At 36.7% G+C, this 17,924-nt stretch overlaps 1 long non-coding RNA gene across 23 annotated transcripts in view; it reads right to left on the bottom strand.

The window, feature by feature from the left end:
• LOC309866446 overlaps nucleotides 1–7,590 on the bottom strand; it is a 297,614-nt gene extending 290,024 nt beyond the window's left edge. For 22 of the 23 annotated variants that reach the window (XR_014312663.1, XR_014312664.1, XR_014312665.1 and 19 more), the window contains exon 1: nucleotides 7,421–7,590. This is a non-coding gene — a long non-coding RNA (uncharacterized lncRNA). Of the gene's footprint in view, nucleotides 1–729; nucleotides 806–7,420 lie in introns of those variants that run through there. The other variant, XR_014312685.1, reaches the window with a different exon arrangement.
• Nucleotides 7,591–17,924: the final 10,334 nt, after the last annotated feature.

Here is a 17,924-nt window from a genome sequence, read left to right as displayed (position 1 = left end):
GAAAGAGGTAAAAACATGGACTGTAATGATTCTTAGTATATTATTCATTTTATTTTTAGTCAATAACCCAAAACAGATCAAAGCTGAGATGCATTTTTCATGGTATGTACCTAACACAAAAACTAATTAGGGTATATATATATATATATATATATACACACACATATATATGTATATACATATATATGTATACACACACACATATATATATACATATATTCATATATTTGAATAAGCTCAAAGCTTAAGTATCTTAAGACTGTGGTATTTGGAGTACAACTGAACCATTTAATTTCAAATGTTTTATGCAGCAATATCTGAAGTCACAGGCAGTATTTTAATTACTAAATCCTCTAGGAGACTCGTGTGGGTGTGTCTGTGTGTGTTTGTGTGTGTGTGTGTGTATGAGAATCTGACTTGGACATAGAAAAAGTTGGAAAAATACCATATCCTAATGGTTGTCCAATAATAGTTGCAAGTAAGCAGGAAAACAGAACACAGAAGTTTCAGCAGTGTTGGGAAAAAGATTCTCTGACCAATTTTTATGAGGTCTTAGGATCCACATAGGATATTGGAGGGGCCTGGAACCCATTTATAGTTAAGATAGGACTGCAAGTAGAAGGTGAAAAAAGTCATCTGTAAAGTTGTTGAAATAGGCCAGATAGAAAGATACACGGGAGGCAAAGCCTTGCACTGTGGCTCTCAAACTTCGATGTGCATGAGAATCACCTGGATGGTTTGTTAGACATCAGCTGCTTCAGTACAATTTCAGAGTTTTTGATTCAGTAGGTCTAGGGTAGAATCTGAAAATACTGAACATTAGGTGAATTCTGTGCTCCCAGACAACAGTAATGGGTAAGAGACACTCCCTAACTTTTGATCCCTGAATTCCCCTCTCCCTTTTGGATTCTGAGAAATGGTTTCTTGGAAAGAACCGCTGGTTTCCATATGACTTAGAAAAGACTTTCTGTCCACACTTTCTCAGAACTCACTTTGACTTGCAGATGACTCTTTTTTCCTTGCGTCAAGGCCAAACACAGGTTGTCCAACTTTGTGTTGTTTGTCCCCTTAAAAACTAGCTATATGCAGAGACAAGCTCCTGCTCAGCTGACTGAGACATCCCCTGATTGCAAAACTATTACAAATGTAAATCACCCCTTCCACAGCTTGTGCCTCTCTCATTACACAAGTCTAAGGAAAAACCACCCTGCTGTGACATGGTAGAGCTTCCATCTTCAGCATTTGCACTATGGCAGTCATCTGAATAAAATTCGTCTCCTCACTTATGTTTTCATCTTTAATAAGCCCCCAGTTTTACCTTTATAATAAAGCCCTGGGTGATGTGCATTGCTGCAGCCTTGGGGACCACAGTTTGGAAACTGCACCTCGAATGCAATTAGAGGCAATTAGAAGAATATTCGATCCACACTGTTCAGTCAAAAGGATGCTAAGTATGTGAAGCTGGTGAGTAATTAAGCTAAGTAACAATGCTTCTCAGGTGAGGATTAGGACCTGATATAAAAATGGAGGAAACCCACCTCCCAGAGCTTCCTGGTGAAGGGTGAGGTTACCTTGGGACCTTTTTCTCTGTCGTGAGGGGTCATTCCCCTAAGGAGTGTGATTTCCTGCCCACAAAGGAGGCTGGGGACTGGGAAGCCTGGAGAAACTGAAGAAGGAAAGAAGTCGTTCAAAATTTGGCAAGAAGTGCTAGACCTAGAGAATTCAACTTTACGCCTCCCTTATTATTGCCACAAAAGTAGTGAAGTAACTGATACTTTTTTCGTTTATGAAGGCGTTTTTATCTCCAGTTTGAAGTACATTTCCACATCCTTTCGGATAAACACCAAAACAAAACAAAGCAAAAAGAGCCCCAAACTATTTTAACTTGAGAAAACAGCTGAAAATGCCTAACAGAATTCATGCTTAACTAAACACTCAGCAATGTTTTAACCATTGCCTCTGTGCTCATCTTTCATGTCAGCGGAGTTAACAATTTGGGTGCTGTAGCTGAGAACAGTGGTGCAGGCGTTCTCTTGCGTTAGAGACCTCCTGGCATGACATTTCTATCTTTGGCCCAGTGTTAATGATGTTCCATGCTGACCCTCTTGTGTGAAAGCAGAGCTGGAGAGCACAGCTTTGATAGCAGTGTTTACATGAATGTTTGATAAGCATCTGTCAGCTCCTAGCATTCTACAAGCCTGCGAACACAAAAGAAGCCGGGGAACCCTGGAGCTTTTGCCACCTGAAAGCATAATCTGGTGCGTTCACTGAATTTCAAATCAGCACTGAGCTTGTTCCCTTTGTAGCTCGGATTGTAATTTATGTATTATTTACTCAAAAAATAGAACAAACGATGAAAGACAATTACTTTTTTCTCAAAAAGGGTTTTGAATATGGAGGCCAGAATTCTTTTAATGTATATTTATTTTGCTAATGGTTTGGTCCCACTGGACACAAAGTATCAGAAATATTGGAGTATATTTGACAAACTAAACAGTTTTAAGAACATTAACTGGGGTCCTCTTTACCCCACCCCTACCTCCAAACCATAATGTATTTCTCCCTTAAAAGATGGTGCTTAGGAAAGACTTTGTATATACACAAAGCATCTGTATTTTAGGTGTCTTAATGTGGACAATACAAAAAAAAAATTACACATATTTGGCTTTGAATTTGCTGAGACCACATGCATTTATTTTGGCCATGCTTTTTGTTCAGTAATTCATGACTCTAGATCTAGGACTGGAGACCACATTTTGTTTTTGACAGTTCAGGGATATAGAAAGTTAAAAATTTTGTGGTGCTGGAAATGCCAGCTTTATTCTCTTAAAATAATATCTCTGCAAATTTCGTGGCATTTCAACCAAAGAATGTATAAAATATCTTATTGGTGTCTGGCATTCTGTAAGAAGAGATAAAAATATTGTAAAAATCCTACAACTAATTTCATAACGGTCTGTACATTTTGTTCTGACAAAGTTGTATATATACATATGCTCTCATTAATGGGGAGTTTCTCAAAAATAAAAGGCAAATAGTAAAAAGAATGGACAAGGCATGAAATCTAATGATCTGAAGATAGCTTTCAACTTTTTTGCTGACTAGTTGTGAGTTAAATGGAGTAGTGTGACCTTCTCAGCTTGATAAAGTTATTTGATTGAGTCAAGATGTTCGTGAAGCTAGATTTTCTAGATTACTTTTCTAGATTACTTTAACCAATGAAATTCTTTGAAATTCTTTGAAATACAACAACACTTAAACTAGATTGAGATTATTTTAATTAGCAAAAGAAAGACTTATGAATAGTATACAATGTCCATTTTAGGATGTGTTCACCAATATAATTTTATTAGATAATGAATTTCATTTTTTTTGAAAACTTTTTTACTGATGTATTTCCTCTTGCTATTATGATTTGGATTTCCTTATAGATATGGGTTAGGATTGGCCATTTTACTCTTTACAAATATTTTCAGTGTTGAATATCTTTGAAAATTATTTAACTGTCATTCTTTTTCTGTTTGACATTCTGTATAGAGATATGCTGGCTATGAAATCACCTACACCTACATTGTGGTATGTAGGAGCTATTCTAGAAAGATAATTCTAATTCATAAATTGGAATTCTGTTGACATAAACTACTCCTATGAGCTAGGTTTATATAAAACCTAATTTAGTTTATATAGAAACATTGAAAGACAACTTCCTACTAGTTTAATACTAGTTAATCTCCTAGATCTAGGTTTATATAAAACCTAATTTAGGTTTATATAGAAACATTGAAAGACCACTTCCTACTAGTTTAATATGACAATATCAGGTTTCAGATCAATGTTTTAAGGCCCAACCCTGTAAAATGGCAGGTTCACTCACCATATAATGACTACCTTCCTACCTCCCAGCCTTACTGTGGCTCCTGTTTGGCTAGATTACCAGCCTTAATCCAGGAAAGTAAGCATGCTGTAGCTATCTGAGCATGATTTTTAATAAGCTATTTCTTATACATCTTTATAGCATAGGTGTAGGCAAGTAGGAACAATGTGTTTTTTTCTAAAGTTTTTTAGAGATTATGTGAAAAAAAGGTCAAAAGAATAAATAGCTTGAGAAATGCTAAGTTCTATTCTATGAAACGTTTTTTCATTTTTTAAAAAATATACCTAGGGTATGAAGGAGGGCACTTGTGGTGAGCATCAGGTGTTGTATGTAAGTGATGAATCACTAAATTCTACACCTGAAACTAATATTACACTGTATGTTAACTAACTGGAATTTAAATGAAAATTTGGTAACAAAAAATTACATCTAAAAATGGCTAAGACTTTTTGAATATCTCAGACCTAATTTGACCACAGCACTTTTTTTTTTTTAATGGAATGTCTTGAAGTGTACTTGTGAAAGATTAAACAAGAGGGTTGCATGAAAAATCATAGTGGTCATGAGGACCAAATAGTTTGCAGCCAACTCATTCATTGCCTTGAATTGAGGCCAAATACTTCACATTTTATTTCTTTGTAAAGTAAATAGTTATTAAAAGCTTTAGAGTTGGGTAAGACACTTCCAGATTCACACCCAAGGAGGACTATTCTGAGAAGCCTTACAGAATTAAATATATATCAGTTACCTGTGCCTTAAAAGTCACATTTTTTTTTCTTGAGTAGAGAGGAGCATAGACAATAATTTTGTTTAGTCTATTTTTCCATACTTTTCAAGTTGTATGTAATAAGCAGTTTTACTATTTAAGCTTAAAAAGCTAAAACTCTTCATTTAAGAACCATCAAAAACCTTAGTGTTAGAATAGTGATTTAAATACTGAGGAAAGATGGGAGAATGGGTGCAAAATAATAGGAAATTGTCGGGGACCGCCTCCGGCCGGGAAAGTCCCCACCATTACAAGATGGCGCTTGGCTCACTGCCAGCAAAATATGCTGCAAGTAAACAACGAACTTTCTGGTAAAGCCCGCCTAAAGGAGGACATAGTCATTGGCTGTTTCAAATTTAATCAGCATAGTAACAGGACTCGCATTGGCTCTCCCCATTGCTTGGCCCCTTATTGGTCACCCTGCTGCATATAAGCTAAGGAAGTTGACGAAATAAACGGATGAAGCATTAACACCATACCAGGCTGATTGTCGTTCTTGCGGGCCAAGGGTGACAAATGGTGCCGAAACCCGGGAGATATTAAGAAAAATAGAAAAACCTTGCAAGGGAGAAGTCCGCAGGTAAGCAGGGTAAAACCACGACAAAGGTGGTGGGAAAATTGTACAAGTCCGCAATAAGAAGCGGGGCGGCCTTAGAGCCGGGATTTAGCGGCGAGTATACACGGAACAGCCATTAGGTTGGGATTCTAATTATGGGATCTGGACTGTCAAAGTCGAGGTTAGAGAGTTCCCTAAAGGACCTTCTAAAGGCCAATGGCACGCTTTCCTTCCAGAGCTATTTCAAACATTCAGCAATATGTTCCAGTTCACCAAACAATGGGCTAGCACAATTGGTCTTCTTGTCCTCCTTCTTATTGGCATTCTGCATCTATTCAGAAAAGTTCGCCATGAAGAACACAGCAGCGAGAGCAGAGCCGAGCTATAGTACAAGCCCTTATGTCAATAGAGGCTGGGACATCTCCCCAGATATGGCTAAGCATGCTAGATCAGTAGTCAAAGATGGGTAAGATCAGTAGAGAAACATACCAACCTAAGACAGGACAGAGATCATCGATATCTTGTGTCTGATGATGGGTAAGGATGTTTTCTGCTACTGACAACCTAAGACAGGAACGATCTCTGCCATAAAACAAAAAAGGGGTAGATGTCAGGGACCGCCTATGGCGGGGAAAGTCCCCGCCATTACAAGATGGTGCTTGGCTCACTGCCAGCAAAATACGCTGCAAGTAAACAACGAACTTTCTGGTGAAGCCCACCTAAACGAGGACATAGTCATTGGCTGTTTCAAATTTAATCAGCATAGTAACAAGACTCTCATTGGCTCTCCCCATTGCTTGGCCCCTTATTGGTCACCCTGCTGCATATAAGCTAAGGAAGTTGACGAAATAAACGGGAATGAAGCATTAACACCATACCAGGCTGACTGTCGTTCTTGCAGGCCAAGGGCGACAGGAAAAATTTATAATGACCTAGATATTAAAGAAAATGAATAATTGTAAAACCTCTTAAATATATTTTAACTGATAGATTTGGCAGAGGATGGGATGACTAGGCTTCTTGGACTGTGTAGATATGAAGATAAGTCACTGCTATCAAAGAACTTCCTTGGAGAAAGCAAACTAATAGATACATGAATCCACTTAAAATATGTAAATGCTACATTGTGTAGAATTGACTAGTAGAGGAAGTAGAGTTCTAGAAGTGGGATCAATGTTTAAAAAAACAAAAAACCCTAAAGAGAAAGAAATAAGAGGTAACCTTGTTTAAAAGGATTTAGAACAGTGAAGGTGCAATGCAGGGGAGGCAGTGAATGGCTGACAAGACAGCCTGGAGTTTGAATAAGGATGGCAGACAGAGGAAAGACGATGCAATGCCAGAGCTCACTGATGTTGCTGCTCTTAAGATCTAATGTATGTCATAAGGGAGCAAACCGGCAAAAAACACCTTTTTCTTGGGGAGTCGGGGGAATACCTGATTCATCTATTTAGGTTGAAAGTTTGACTAATTAGGGAACTCTTCCTTAAATGTTACATCAGAGTCTTCAGTGGGTTCCTTTGAAGAATGAAGGGCTGATCCACCAGTATCCATTCTAAGAAAAGAGCCTGGAAGTGTTTAGTGACCTAGCAGTAATGTAACTAAGAACACCGAGAAAGAGGGAGGAGTTGTGAACCTGAGAAAGATTGGGAGAGAAAATCAAGGGTGACCTCAAGTAGGCTCTAGGGATGATCTAATTTGAAGTCCTACTTTAAATGCAATTGGAAGGCATTGGAGAATATTTAGAATATTAGAAGTCATTGAAAAGTATTAAGGAAGCAATAGTCTTATTTACATTCAATAAAGGTTCATCTATATACTGAATAACAAATTGTACAAAGAATAAAAAGGAGGAAATGGGGTCAGCTTGAAGGCCAGGACTAACCTCTGAAAAATGATGCCAGTTGGTCGAGAGCCCTGGCAACATATAATCAAGACAATGGAAAGACTTGTGATAGATGTTTTAGGTAAATCATCAGAGCTCAGTGAAGTGGGTGGAAGGTGAAGGAGAAGAAATCAAGAATAACTTCAGGTCTTTCAGTTCAGTAACTGGGTGAGTATTGGTGGTTAACATTTACTGCAAAGAAGGAGATTGAGTATGGTAAATACTTCTGAACAATTCTAGACCTTTCAAGAAATGTTAAAGTACATTCACAAACATGAAGAGGTTACTGAACTTGGTATACAAGGTATTGAAAGAAGGGAGTACAGATTTAAAAACACTTACAGGAGGGCACCTGGGTCACTCAGTGGGTTACAGCCTCTTCCTTCAGCTCAGGTCATAATCCCAGGGTCCTGGGATCAAGTCCCTCATCGGGCTCTCTGCTCAGCAGGGGAGCCTGCCTCTCTGTCTACTTGTAATCTCTCTCTCTCTCTCTCTGTCAAATAAATAAAATCTTTAGAAAAAATACTTGAACATTTTTATAGCAGAAACATCTGGGAATATGGACCTGGATCAAGATTGTGGGTAGAAGTGGGAATTCTGCAGGGGGGGTGAGGGGTGGAGAATGGCTCTGAAGAGGAACATCTTAAGTTCCAGGAAAAGTTAGCTTATCATTTACTCAGAGGATTAATGATTTATCTATAGTCATTTGGCAAGTTTAAGTTTTGGAAGTCCTTCCCCTTTAGCTAACTGTCTGTTTCCTTAATCTTAAGAAGAGAAAGAAGATACACCTCATCAAGCACTAGATAGATTTAGTTTCTGAACCAAATGATAAATTTGGTATTTCCTTGTATGTTAGTGGAAGGAAATCACACACCTTGAACAAGTTTGTAAAAAGATTCAGGATTAACAGCTGAGATTTACTCTATGATATTAGGTTGGGGATTTGTAGAGATGATTTGTGAAGGCAATTAATACAATATATATCAATAAATACGCAAACAACACTTCAGTGAGCCTTGAGAATTTTTTCCTAAAATACAAAATTGTTGCTAGAAGTGTGTACTTTACACACTTTTTAATACATATTAAACATATAATACTATAAATTTCTATAAACTTCTCTAAAGTGACTTAACTCAGAAGACAAAGCTGAATTAAAAGCCTACCAAAAAAACTTTTCATGGTGGAGTTATTTACTTTAGTGTGCATATAACTTTTCAAAACAATAAATTTGCTACATACGGTATACCCAAATATGTTTAATGAGTTGAAAAGGACAATTTTAAGTTTGTATATATAGCATTATTGGCAATTTTTTTCTTTTTTGGTATTTTGGCTTTTTGGTATTAAGAAATATCTTTATTAGAGGATTGAAGGAAGACACATGACACTTTAAGAATTTTGTCACATAAGGTAGCAAAAGTCTTCAGCAGGTGTATCTAAAGGAAAAGCCTGGGAAAGCCTCAGAATCTCTAGCAGGGCTGGCAGGACATTTCTCTCAGCTGGTTAGTAAAGACCACAGGGAGGGTGACTCATTCCTCAATTGTGAAGTCATCAAGGCAAGACTTCAAGGAACATGCAAGAAATCAACAAAATTGACAGCACCAGAAGAACACAATTTTTAGGAATCAACCCCCCAAAATGAAGATCAATAATTTACTTGATAAAGTATTCAAAATAGCTGTTTTAAGGAATCTGAGGGTTTTGAAGGGGTGGGGGGAGGGGTGGGAGGTTGGGGAGCCAGGTGGTGGGTGTTAAGGAGGGCACATATTGCATGGAGCATTGGGTGTGGTTCAAAAACAATGAATACTGTTACGCTGAAAAGAAATTAAAAAAGAAAAAAAAAACAGAAGAAATGCTTGCCTAGTATTCAGTAATAAGACAAAAAAAAAAAAAAAAAAATCATGATCACACCTCACATGAATGAGCTACGTTTAAAACTCCAAGAGGGAAACCTCATATATGAAGCTGAACAAGTATAAGAATTTATACTGATGATTTTGCACATTTTTCTACCATAAATCAATATGCAGGTTTTAATTACTGGTTATGTAAATAAGGTACAAAAACTAAGAGAAATTCTTAGAGCTCATTGGTAAATGTTTTTGAGTGCATTTAAAGTTTTTCCAAGTTCATGAGGAAAAACTTTTCATATAAAAAAATTCACCCCAAAGAAGTACATAAAAAAATAATTTTACTATAAAATAGGTAAATATTATTTTCCCAGCATTCTCTGAATTAAAACTAATTTCAAGTCCCTGAAATTTGTGTTTGCCGACTATTCTATGAATGATCATTTAATATTTTAGTGAATGTGCCTAATTGAAAAAGCAGGTTTTTCTTAATGAAGGCTTTCTATTCAGATATATTAGAGCTTAAAACGTAAATCAGTTTTAAAATTGGCATTAAAATAAAGTATTAACTTAAAACCAGAAACTCTGTAGACCTTTTGTTTGACATATTTCTTTAATACTTTTTGGTCAGCTAAAAATATCTTTATTTTCACCCCCTAGGTTGTAACTTATATAATATGTGTGTATTTTTCTAATATCAGTTAAATTTTTTTTGTGCCAGCTCATTAGAATTCATACAGACAAACCCAGGAGGAAGTTTAAATAGTCTGTATTATTTTTCCTGGAAGAATAAACAGTAAATTGCTAATTGATATTTGCTCTGTTCTGCAAACTGAAATAAATTGTGCATTATATACTATACAACTAGCTTAGAGTAACAAAATCCAGGAGGGGGGTAAACTCTAAGAGTTTTATGTAGATGGAATTTTTCTATATAGATGTGTATGTAATGTATGTAGGCATATTTGTCAGCATATATATGTTACTATTCATAAAAGTCTTAGAAAATGTCTTTAAGTATCTGTTGTTTCTATTAGAAACTTTATGAGAACTCAGGCCATTTTGAAGTATTATTTACAGCAGTACTTTAAAGTGCTAAAAACCAAAAGTAGTGCAGAAATGCATTAACTAAAACCCAGAAAGATGAACTTCAAAAGATTTCATTCTTTATATGTAAAAGTGCAAATCTCCAGAAACTCCTTCTGTTGTTTCTGAAACCTCTGCTTGCTTCGAAAAAGAAAAAAAAAAAAAAACAAAACAACCCAAAACCACCACCACCAACAACAAAAACTAGAAGCCTAAAAATATCCAAGAATTCTGGTAGAGAGCCCATGTGACTTGAACGCCTTTCATATACTATACCACTTCTTGGAACATACTCAGACATTGCTCCTCTTATCTATAGGAAGCCCAGCCTCCTTTACAAGTAAGGCTCTGATCAAAGTGGTCTCTTAACACCACCTATGTCCGTTCCACATCACTGTATCATCCCAAACCACAGGAATACCAGACATTGATGTGATATCATGTTTCTGTCTTATTTGACAGAGATCACAAGTAGGCAGAGAAAGGGGGGGCGAAGCAGGCTCCCTGCCAAGCAGAGAGCCCGATGCGGGGTTCAATTCCAGGACCCTGAGATCCTGACACGAGCTGAAGGCAGAGGCTTAACCCACTGAGCCACCCAGGCGTCCCTCATGTTTCTATCTTAAACTATTTTCTTCACCTAGAATTTCCTCCCCATGGATAATTTCATTTCGTTATTGTGAATAAATTCATCTCCTCAGGAAACATTTGCTAATATCTTTCCTTTATCACTTATTTGTGCTTGCTTTTTCTTCTGCTCTCATAAGGTCTTGTGTATGTTGCTAGCATGTTACTACTCAGAGCATAGTACATCTTGTATATGTTGCTAACATGTTACTACTCAGAACATAGTACATCTAAAATCTCTTTAAAATTAATATACTCTATTTATTAAGCAGTTTTAGGTTTACCAAAAAATACAATGTAAAGTACAGAGAATTCTAATATACCCCTTTACCACCAGCCCTGCCCCCTGTTCTAATATGCCCTCCTACCCCCTCTCCACTTCTTTTATGTTTCATTAGTATAGTGCTTCTGTTACAGTGAGGGGCCAATATTGATCCATTACCAACATTGTCCATAGTTACATTAGGTTCAGGGATTTCATCCATCTTAGAGGTTTTGACAAATGTATAATGGTAGGTATCTATTGGATAATACAGAAAAATTTCATTGCCCTAAAATTTCCCTATGCTCCTCTGTTCATCCCTCCCTTCTTCTACCTACACTTTTGAAAATCAGGGCTCTCTTTGCTTTTAAATCATACAGTATGTTGCATTTTCATATTGGTTGCTTTCACTTAGCAATATGCATTTAAGTTTCCTCCATGTCTTTTCATGACTTAATAGCTCATTTCTTTTTATTGGTGAATAACATTCAATTTTGTGGATGTACTACAATTTCTCACCCATTCATCTATTGAAGGACATTTTGATTGCTTCCAAGTTTTGGTAATTATGAGGAAAGTACCTGTAAACATTCATGTGTAGGTTTTTGTGTGGACATAAATTTTGAACTCCTTTGAGTAAATACCGGAGAGTGTAAGTGATGGAATATATGGTGAGAATATAAGATTTGTAGGAAATTGCCAAATTTTTCCAAAGCAGCTATGTCATTTTTTATTCCCATTAACAATTAGAATTCCTCTTCTACATCTTCACTGGCATTTGGTATTGTCAGTGGTTTTTTTTTGTTTTGTTTTGTTTTTTGTTGTTTTTATTTTTTATTCTTTTATTCTAATTGAAGTATAATGATATCTCATTATAATTTCAATTTTCAGTTCCCAAATGACATAGCATGATGAGCATGTACTCATGTTTAATTGCCTTTAATATTGTCTGGCGAGATAATCCAGACCTTTTGCCTATTCAGTTAGGTTCGTTTTTTCTTACTGCTGAGCTTTTAGAGTTCTTCTCATATTGTTGATATCACTGATTCTTTATCAGGTAGGTTTTACAAAGATTTTTCTCCAGCCTGTTGCCTGTCTTTTTATTCCTTTAACAGTGTCTTTAACAGAGCTGAACTTTATATTTTTCATGGAATTAACTTACTAATTATTCTTTCATGAACTGTGCTTTAGATGTTCAGATGTTTGAAACTCATCAACCATATGCAAGGCCACCTAGATTTTCTCCAGTTCTCTGCCAGGACGTTTATGGTTGTACATTTTATATTTAGAGGTAGAATCCATTTGGGGCTAATATTTGTTAAAATGTAAGGTGTGTTCTAGACTTTTGCATGTGGATATCCAGTTGTTCCCCATTGTCTTTTTTTTTTTTTTTAATTGAATTGCCTTTGCTCCTTTGTCAAAGATCAGTTGATAATATTTTTCTGAGTCTTTCTGTGTTAATATAATTTTCCATTAATCTATTTGCATATTCTTTCACCAATACCACATTGTGTTAATATAGTTTAAAATTAGGTCTTGAGGTTTAGTGGTGTCAGTGCTCCAACTTGGTTCTTCAATGTTATTTGAACTTTTCTGGGTCTTTTGTCTCTACATAAGACTTTAGAATTAGTTTGTCAATAACCACATGGTTCTTTGCTGGAATCTGATTTGGCATTGCATTGTGTCTTTACATCAGGTTGATAATGGAGAATATCCTCCATTTCTTCAGATCTTATTTTCTTTCAACAGGTATTTTTGTGAATTTTCTCAGATTTTATGCATATTTTGTTAGGTTTATACTTAAGCACTTCATGTTTTTGTGCTAATGTAGATACTATTGTGTTTAAATTTCAAATTCTGAGAGTTCACTGATGGTATATAAGAAAGCAATTAATTTTGTATGTTAAGCTTAAGTTCTTCAACCTTGCTATAATTGCTAGTTAGTTCAAATAGATTTTGTTATTGAATTTTTGGGATTTCTACATAATCATGTCATCTGTAAATATGTTTTATTTCTTCCATTTATTTTATTTTTTAAAAGATTTTATTTATTTATTTGACAGAGATCACAAGTAGGCAGGCAGAGAGAGTAAGGGAAGCAGGCACCCCACTGAGCAGAGAGCCTGATGCAGGACTCGATCCCAGGACCCTGAGATCATGACCCGAGCTGAAGGCAGAGGCTTTAACTCACTGAGCCACCCAGGTGCCCCTCCATTTATTTTCTTATTATATTGCATTTGCCAGTACTTTTAGTACAATGTTGAAAAAGAGTGGTGAGAAGTGTGTATCTTTCCATTGTAACTTATACTAACAGGAAACCCTCATTTTTCACCATTAGGTTTGAAATCTGCTTTAGGTTTTCTTTCTAGATGTTATTTAATGAACTGAGGAAGACTCCCTATATTCTCAGTTGCTGAGAGGTGTTTTGTTTTTTGTTTTTTTTTTTAATCATGGAAGTATGTTGTATTTTTTTCAAACACTTTTTTTTAAACCTCTATTGATATGATCATATGATTTTTCTTTAATCTGTTGATATGATGTATTACATTAATTGATTTTTGAGCCAGACAGATACCTGGAATAAATACTACTTATTTTGGTATATGATTCTTTTTATACATTGTTGGAATAATTTGCTGATATTTTGTTGAATTTTTGCATGTAAGTTCATGAGATTGTTTTCTACTCACTGCCCTTGTTCCTTTTTTCTTGTTTTTAATTTTTTTTTCTACTTTCTGATTTTGAGCATTTTAAATGATTCCATTTTTTTCCTCCCCTCTTAGAATACCTGCTGTGCTTCTTTCACTTTTTTAGTGGCTGCCCTAGAGTTTGCAATATACATTTACAAATAATTCAAACTCTTTAAGTTATACCAAACCATTTCCTATGTAGTGCAAGTAACTTAAAAGAATATTCCCAATTCCTTCCTTGTTTTCATCTCTTATAGCATTGTTTCATTTGCTTCACCTATCCATAAGCTACAATCACCAAATACATTGTGCTATTAATATTCTGAAAAGCTATTCTGTTAGTTAATAAGGAAAATACTTGTTACCTTATCTCTTCTTAGGTTCTTCCTTTCTAAGTAGATGTAAGTTTCTGACTTACATCTAGTTCCTTCTTGCTAAAGAATTTCTTTCAACATTTCCTGAAAAACAGGTCTACTGGTGACAAACTGACTTGATTTTTTGATTGTCTGCATTTGCTTTTTCACCTTTTTTTCCCCCAAAGATTTTATTAGAGTGTGTACAGGCACATGGCCTGAGTACGAGGAGTTGGGGCAGAAGGGAGGGAGAACCAGACTCCCCACTGATCAGGGAGTCCAATGTGGGTCTTGATCCCAGGACCTTGATCATGTCCGGAGCTGAAGGCAGATGCTTAACTGACTGAGCCACCCAGTTGGGGTCCTACTTCTTCACTTTTAAAGGATAATTTCTTAAAAAGATTTTATATATTTATTTGACAGAGAGATCACAAGCAGAGAAGCAGGCAAAGGGGGAGGGGAAGCAGGCTCCCTGCTGAGCAGAAAGCCCAATGTGGGGCTCCATCCCAGGAGCCTGAGATCATGACCTGAGCCAAAGGCAGAGGCTTAACCCACTCAGCCACCCAGATGCCCCTTAAAGGATAATTTTGATAAAGAATTCTAGATTGGTAGGGCCTTCTGGGTTGTTTTTGTTTTTGTTCCAACACTTAAAACATTTCACTTTACTCACTTCTTGTTGGTATAGTTTCTTTAACACAGTCCAGGGTAATTCTTACTCTTGGTCCTTTGTAAGCAAGGCCAGTTCCCATCTCCCTATCCCTAGCTTCTTAAAGATTTTCTTTGTTTTTGAGATTTTGCAAGTTGAATATGATACACCTAAGTGTAGTTTTTTTGTTTTTGTTTTTGTTTTTTCCTGCTTGTTCTCTGAGATTTCTTGGTTTCTGGTTTGACGTCTATCAATTTTGGAACACTTAAAGTCATTAATGCTTCAAATATTCTGTTCCTTTTTCTCTTTCTGATAATCTCACCATGTGTTACAACTCTCTAATTATCCCACTTTGGGGAATCTTTTTGATTTTATTTGATTTTTTACTTTATTTTACTTTTCTCTTTGCTTTTATATTTTGGGAATTTCTATTGACATTTCTTCAAGCTCCCTGGTTCTTTCCTCAGGTATGTCCAGTATATTCATGAGCCCATCAAAGGGATTCTTCATTTCTGCTACAGTGTTTTTAATCTCTAGCATTTCCTTCTGATTCTAAGAATTTCCATCTCGGTGCTCGCATGACCAATATATTCTCACTTGCCATCCGCTTTTTCCATTAGAGCCCTTAGCATATTAACCGCAGTTGTTTTAAGTTCCTGTTATGATAATTCCAACATCTTTCATATCCAAGTCTGATTCTGATGCTTGTTCTTTCTCATCAAACTGATTTTTGTGTGTGTACTTTAAGTATGCCTCATTTTTTTTTTTTTCTTTTAAAGCACAGGACATACGCTAGGTAAGAAAGAACTGAGGTAAATAAACTTTTAGTATGAGGTTTTATGTCTAGGGTTCACTGTAGCTTTGGTAATCTGAGGCTAAAATCCCCTCTAATGCTCTTGTTTTTTCTTCCCTGTTGTGAGTTTCCCTAGAGTGTTCTAGGGAAAAGGTCTAAGATGTGCTGTCCTTCTGCTTGTGCTCCTTGTTGTTAAATGAGAGCTCCACTGATATCATGGTAAGGTGTGGGAGGGGAAGCAGTCCAGAATCCTATGATTAAGTCTCAGTTTTTTAGTGAGACTGCTCCCCTGGGCTGCAACCTTCACAAGTGATTTTGAATCTGACCCTCAGCCTCAAACACACTTAGGTGAGACAAGAAGGAGAGAAGGAGTTGGTGTTGGGTATTTCTGGCCCCACCTACAACACAATTACAAAAAGGAATACTTCATTTAAGTGTAATACTGTCGATATGGACGTACCGTGGTCGGAAAGTGAAGTTAAAGGTCATGGATACACGTGAAAAGAGCACGGGGGTGGGGGGTGGGGGTGGGACCTCCCTGGAGCCTCAAACTCTAAGCCACTTAGAGGCAGGAGGTGGCTGGAGTCCATTTTTCTTTCCCAAGGCCAGATGAGCTTTGATAAAATCATCCTGAAGACATTCCTTTTTAAGGAATCAAAATGTTCTCGGGTATTTCAAAATGGCTACTTTTCTCTTTCCCTGGTCAGAGCATAGGGGATTTTTCTCTGATATTAACTGTAAAAACTTGTAGGACTACTGAAAGTAAAACTCCTACAAGTGCAGGACCTCCCTAAGACTGCCTCCTCAACCTGTACCAGAATTTCTCAGTCTAAAATATCCCCACACTGAACCTCCAGTCATCTGTCAATCACGATCTAAATTTATCCAGCCAGTGCAGGTTCCTATGGAGATTTCTTTTCCTGGGTTTTTGCTCTGCTGTTTTGAGTCTCTATATCTACTTGTCGCTCCAAATTTGGGGCAGTGGTTTGCTTTGTGGCCTTAATTAACCAGCGGATCTAAGAAGAACTGTTGATTTCTAAGTGTAGCTTATTTCCTGTGAAAATCAGAGTGATGATCTCCAAGGCTCTTATGAGCCAGACTGGAAACCAAAAGTTTTTTTTTTTTTTTTAAGATTTTATTTATTTATTTGACAGACAGAGATCACAAGTAGGCAGAGAGAGAGGAGGAAGCAGGCACCCCGCTGAGCAGAGAGCCCGATGCAGGGCTCGATACCAGGACCCTGGGATCATGACCTGAGCTGAAGGCAGCGGCTTTAACCCACTGAGCCACCCAGGCGCCCCAGGAAACCAAAAGTTTTATATGTATCTTTCCATTTTCTTTTCATGCTTGGTACCTCTGAAGGACCAGAAGGTCATAAAATGTATGTAGAATGCAAAAATTGGTTCTCTGTGATCTCTAATCACTAATGTCAGATTAAATTCCTCAAGATCTAGAGCATTTTTTTGTTTCCCATATGCCAATACCCAGCATCTAAAAGCATTTTCAGTGAATAATTTAACTTGATTTAAAAACGCAACTTTGTGGTATGAACCAGTGCCCCTAGCTAAGCTTCAACTTGTGCAAAAGAACAAAATGCACTAAAATAAAATACCTCAGTTTAATTGAGTTCACATCATACTAATAGATAGGTACCAGAGAATAATTAGTGGCCATCATAAAAATGGTGAGACATAAAAGGATGCCCTGATAAACAGATAAGTTTTCTATTTTGAGATTCTCTGTTTAACATTTTGTACACAGCTTTGCAGGAAACAATTAAAATTAAATTCATAAAGACAAATTAAAATAAGTGAAGATAGTTATCTATCAAGAAATAGTTAGGTGGTTCTAGTTAGTTTACAGTTTTTCTTTTGCTGCCTAGTCTCAATCTATAAAGACTGGATTCCTGGGGTACAAAATGTCTCTCTTTATGCTTCCTCACCATTTAGCATCCTTATGAGGGGATTCACCACAGAGTTCTTCAAAGGGAAGCAATTCAGCACCCCAGGGCCAGGCCAGCAACAGTGCTTCCCAAACCATCATCAGGCACTTTTAAGGATGAACAACAGCTCCCCGGGAGGTGTAGTGCAAATCCAGCCCTTTAAACTCATTTACTTTAATTGCGCAACATTTTAAATACTGAACGCCAGTGAGAGGCAGGTGGATCAGCAGGTGCAATGTGGCGATCTGCCAATAATGGCATCAGAAAAACAGTCCCTCACAGAGGCAAGAAGCAAAAGAGACTGAGTGAAGAACTCCTCTGAGCTTAATGTCTATTTCATCCGGTAATTGCAGCAGAGGGGAGGATTTCCAACCAATCTGAACCAAAGCTGTTTTATTCATTTTTAGCTATGACTTTTTTTTTTTTTTTTTAAACAGGGGAGGTCTCAGAAATAGAATTTTAGTCCAAATTCAACCCAATCCTTGCTTGCACCCAATTGAAACTCATGTATGGGTAAAGATGTTGAAGAAAAGAGCAATCATGAAAACAAATGTTTTCTTTCTAAAACTTTTTCTATGAGCTATCTGAAGCATCTCC

This window comes from Mustela nivalis (genome assembly GCF_964662115.1).
Source record: "Mustela nivalis genome assembly, chromosome: 6".
NCBI classification, from domain to species: Eukaryota; Metazoa; Chordata; class Mammalia; order Carnivora; family Mustelidae; genus Mustela; species Mustela nivalis.
Note: the sequence above shows the minus strand (reverse complement) of the source record. Positions and strands in the feature narration are given on the sequence as shown.